Here is a 5,259-nt window from a genome sequence, read left to right as displayed (position 1 = left end):
AAATGCTAGAATATCCAAAATTAATCAGTGACCATAGCAAAAAAAAGCTCTTTTTCACATCTAGGATCCTGTGATCTCCTGACAATATGAACTGCATATTACTGTTTAGAACAACTGTATTACTACAATGGACCTGACATGCTTTGGACTGGATTTAATACCCACCAAAGCTCTTAATTTTTGTGTTATTTTCTGCAGATCTGAGATAAAATTTAGTACACAAATTTTACTCGCTTAATGCTACATGACACAGGGCACATGGTAAACATGAGTGCATCTTTCCTACCAACACAAGTTATGAAATATATCAAAAATTTGTTTCCATCGTCATACATACTACACTTTGACACACTTCTCACATATGGTGGCGTGCAAGGAACTTCACTGAGCATCAGTTAGGCTCCCTCATAGAAATCAAAAGTCAAGAATGCTAACCTCTTATTGTGAAGAGACTGTATTTTTTCTTGTACACTAATTGTATCAAGTATGCCTGCTTAATTTAGAACAGACAGCATTTCATATCTAACCAACCCAGTGGAGCAAAGCCAAGCCCAAAGTTACTTGTATATAACCCTGTCAGGCTCACCATAGTTTCCTTTTCCTTGCAAATGCTTTTATTTCAAACATAAAAATAACTTTGATCTGATACAATTCTTTCAGCACATCCCTAATATGTGGACTTGGGCAACCATGAGAGGTTTTGGTAGGGCTATATGTGAGCGTACGATCAGGTTCAGGGTAGCATGAGGGTGGAAAGGGAGGTTAGCATATGGGATCAGGGGAAGGTTAGCATAACATGGGGTCTTTGGGTAGCACAGGATCCCGATTAATTTACAATGAGTGATTTATTTATTCATTTATTTTTTTGAAGGACATAGGATAATTGGGATACACCTCTTAAAAAAACACTACTTGTTCAGACTCATAAAAATGTGCATGAAAAGTCGAAAAACACTACACAAAAGGTCTTCTCATTTTGTTTGTTTTTAAGAAGATACATAATTACAAGAAATGAAATAGGAACAGAAATGTGTGATTTATTCCTGGGCTACTAAATGGCAGGCACTAAGTGGAACAAACAGGAACCTCTGAGTGGACATGGTGGTGGGTGGGAAGGAATCTGGTACTATTTACGCAGGTGGGAAAAAAAGAGGACATGAAAATATAAAACATGTCATCTCCAACCTGAGAGCTAGTTTTTAATCCTTAATTCAATACAACCATGTGTAAAATTGAATGATAGTTTCCCTCTTACAGATGCTTTGTCTTGGTGCTCCAACAGAGCTGACTGTGTGCAGTATATAATGCAGCATTCTTCCGGTGCCAAACACTCGACAAGCTTTATAAATATTTCCAGATATGTAATCAATGACGAATGAACCCTTGGGCTGAATTTTCGATATGGTACATTATTCAAAAACCTACATTACCTGTGCCAACTGGAATATCTATACATCAAACTCTTACTCTAACACCTATCATTGATAAATGCAAAGTTCTACAGGGAAATGATATAAAAATTCAAACTTCTCTGCCTTCATAAAAGTTGAACAAATCTTATATACATTAATATAATGCAGTACCAAAATCTCCACCTATATTAAAGAATTCAACTCTGTAATAATCTGATAAACAATGATCACATAATTACCACCAATCAATATAACTTTTTTATAACAGTGTTATACATGAGCCATATATGCAATAAAAAGCATTATCACACTGTGTTTATATGTCTCACACATAAATGACTGTTTTTCAAAGGGTGATAGAAAACCTATCTTTCTGTACAGTGGCGTATAACCCAACATGGAGATGGCTTCCCTGCCGCATTCCTTTATTTCATTTATTTGTAATAGAGAGAAAAAAAAAAAGAAAAACTCACAAAGAACCACTATTCTTTCCTCACTGCACATTACAACACCCATTCCAACGCTCAGGTCCTCATGTCACTTTGGTCATTCAGGCCTTAACATTCAGTAATAACAATCAATAATAAATCACTAACTTACGATAAATATTTCTTTCACTATATCAATCCTTCACTATGGCAGTTGTCCTGTCTCTCCTTCCTTAATCATGTGACATCATATACGAGAGTTCTATCTACGGCCTGACACAGAAAACCGTATCATGGGGTCAAGTTGGCGACAGGCAAGGGCTCCTCACAAGAGCAAATGTTATACTTTTTTTTTCCTTGCCACTTTTATCACTGTTTATTCCATGCTTTTTTGTCAAGTTTACGAGCCATTATCTCATTGCCAAAAGACAATATCACGATTAGCATTGTTTTCCTGCAATCTGCTTGTCTTAATATGCCTTCTGTTGTTTGATTAGTTTGTTGAATTCACGTGCAACTACGAAGGTTTGCACGATTGGCTGTCAGCACTGACGAAGAGCTGCCTCAGGAGTGGCAGCACAACGGAGCCCCCACATGGTGGCCACTTTACAGCAGTAGTATCACAATGTCACGTCCAGGGGTGGGGCTGAAGCTGAATATTTGGAAGGAGTACTTACCATCAGAACATCAATCAGATTTCGTAAATGTATGAGGAAAAACAGAAATTTCTCATTTATTGATATAAATTCAAATATCTGCAACCCTTTATTTAATAACATTTACTATATGCAACTCTTTAACAACATCTAATTTGTTGCTATATACTTCTGCACCATTAAGCTAATGCTCCCTGCAAGCAAGCTCAGTAACAGCAGTTCAAGAAGTGGACAGGGAACAAAGATCAACATCGTAACTAGTCCCTTCATTCACAATGGAACTTATGGCTGGTCATGTCCATAACCTCAATACTTTAAAATTGTGACAAAAATCTCACAAATCAACTTCCTGTAATACTTTAACCATTTTGTTCAATAGGACAACATGATTTTTTGGCTTGTACATATACTCTACAATTTATTTAATCCAAGACTTTCTAAATAAAAACACAATTACATTCCACTTCCACAGCTATCCCATCCAAAAAGATATCTCAAACTCCTGATAGTTAAATACACATCAAATTATCATCTTCCCTATCAAGCATTCAGGCATGGGAAATTAATACCTTTAAATTTCTTTAAAAATAAAAGTTTGTTTTATGATTTCAATTATATTGCTAAAATACAAAATAATATTATTGTAAAATATTGTCCTGTTTCTGTCTTTCCTTCCCCAAAAATGCAGTGTTTCACTAAATCATGTGAACATTAAACAAGGACATTTCTTCATAAATCTCATCTACTCATACACTGACTTAAATATTAAATGCAACAGCACTTTGTATCCATGAGACAGGTCCAGGTATCCTTCTTTGAAATTACAAACCTATATCAGTGTCTCAAACTCATGACTTTCTCAAATAAATAATAAATATGATAATGACAATACATGTAGCATTCAGTAATTGTAGATTGTTAAGAAACTATTTATGAATACAACATCAATTTTTCAATAAGAACAAAGGAAGCATGCATGCACGGAAAAACATGATGAGGCAATGATGTAGAGACGCGCGATAGGCATATATTATTGCTGCAGCTAATAACAATGGGATAAAATAGGGTAAAAAAATACATTAAAAATAAAAAGCATAGTAACAGTAATATAACAGAATGGTTATAATACAAGACTAGACAGTAGAAAACAAAGAAACGAAAAAGTACTTGTAGTAGTCAGTAGAAGTAGTAGAATTAGAAGTAGAATTTGACCGGCATTAGTGAGGTAGTAGCAGTAGTAGTAGTAGTATAGTAGTAGTAGTAGTATTAGTAGTCGTATTAGTAGTATTATAGTAGTAGTATGAGTAGGTAGTCGCAGCAGCACAGTAGAATATTAATAGTAATAATAAAGTAGTAATATAATAGTCGTAGTAGTAATAGTGTGTAGCAGTAGTAGTGTTGTAGTAGTAGTGTAGTAGTAGTAGTAAGTAGTAGTATATTAATCGGATTAGTAGTATAGTATCAGTAGTAGTAGTAGTCTATAGTGTAATAGTAGTAGTAGTAGCCGTGTGATTAGAATAGTAATAGTAGTGTAGTAGCAGGAATGTGATAGTATTAGTATAGTAGTCGTATAGTATAGTAGTGTAGTAGTATATATAGTAGTAGTAGAGTAGTAGTATTCAGTAGTAGTAGCAGTAGTAGTACGTAGTATTAGCGTAGTAGTAGCAGTATCAGTGATAGTTTAGTATTAGTAGTATTAGTAATAGATAGTAAATAGTAGTAGTAATTAGGAGAATAGTGATAGTATAATATCTAGTAGGTTCAGTATAGTATTTAGTAGTGTATGTAGTAGTAGTAGTAGTAGTAGTCGCAGTAGTAGTTGTAGTAGTAGGAATAGGAATAGGAATAGGAATAGGAATAGGAATAGTAATAGTATAGTATAGTACTATTAATTAGAATAGTATATTAATAATATAATAATCCTAATAATAATAATATAATAATAATATAATAATATAATATAATAATATAATTAACAATATAATAACATACTGATAACAATAATAATAACAATAGTAATAACTAAATAATAACAATATAATATTAACAATAACAATAACAATAACAATAACAATAACATACACACCAACAACACTAATATAATTAATATAATAATAACACTAATAATAATAATAATAATAACTCTACATAATAATATATAATAATTATACAATCATATAAAAAAATAATAATAACAACAATAATAAAAATAATAACAACAATTATAATAATAACAATAGTAATAGTAATAATAATACAATATTAATAATAATAAAATAGTAATAATAATAATAATAATAATAATAATAATAAATATAATATAATATAAATAATAATGTTGAAATAATAAAAAAAAAAATAATAATAATAATAATTAACACATAACTTTTAGCAAAAATCATAATCCATATAATAGTCATAATATATCATAATATAATAATAGTAGTAGTAATAATAGACAAAAATTATAAATAAATAGAATAATTAATCATAAACTAAAATAATAATATGCAAGTTAAAAGCAAAAAATATGTCAACGACTTATTTTACATATGCCCATAAGCGACCCACTCTTCAGAAACAACTGGTTATACAGTGTTTGTGATGCTGTGCATTTATTCACATTGTGGTCATAGTTCCTACTGGTCTGATGAGAAGGCTAAAATGGCAAACATATGATTTAGATGATATAAACATTAACAAACCCCTTTTCCCCCCCCCTAATGGCCCCCAACCGAAGATGTTAAAAAATGTTAACATTGG

The 5,259-nt window shown here is 31.8% G+C and overlaps 1 protein-coding gene across 1 annotated transcript in view; it reads right to left on the bottom strand.

The window, feature by feature from the left end:
* Nucleotides 1-2,406: 2,406 nt before the first annotated feature.
* The window catches only part of LOC119597465 (disintegrin and metalloproteinase domain-containing protein 10-like), an 81,450-nt gene continuing 78,597 nt past the window's right edge, over nucleotides 2,407-5,259 (bottom strand). The window contains exon 15 of the mRNA XM_037947040.1: nucleotides 2,407-2,492. The gene's annotated coding sequence lies outside the window, so the exon portion shown is untranslated. The remainder of the gene's footprint in view (nucleotides 2,493-5,259) is intronic.

The sequence above is a fragment of the Penaeus monodon genome, chromosome 39 (assembly GCF_015228065.2).
Source record: "Penaeus monodon isolate SGIC_2016 chromosome 39, NSTDA_Pmon_1, whole genome shotgun sequence".
NCBI lineage: Eukaryota > Metazoa > Arthropoda > Malacostraca > Decapoda > Penaeidae > Penaeus > Penaeus monodon.
The sequence above is the reverse complement of the archived record's forward strand: the minus strand, read 5'-3'. Positions and strand labels throughout refer to the sequence as shown.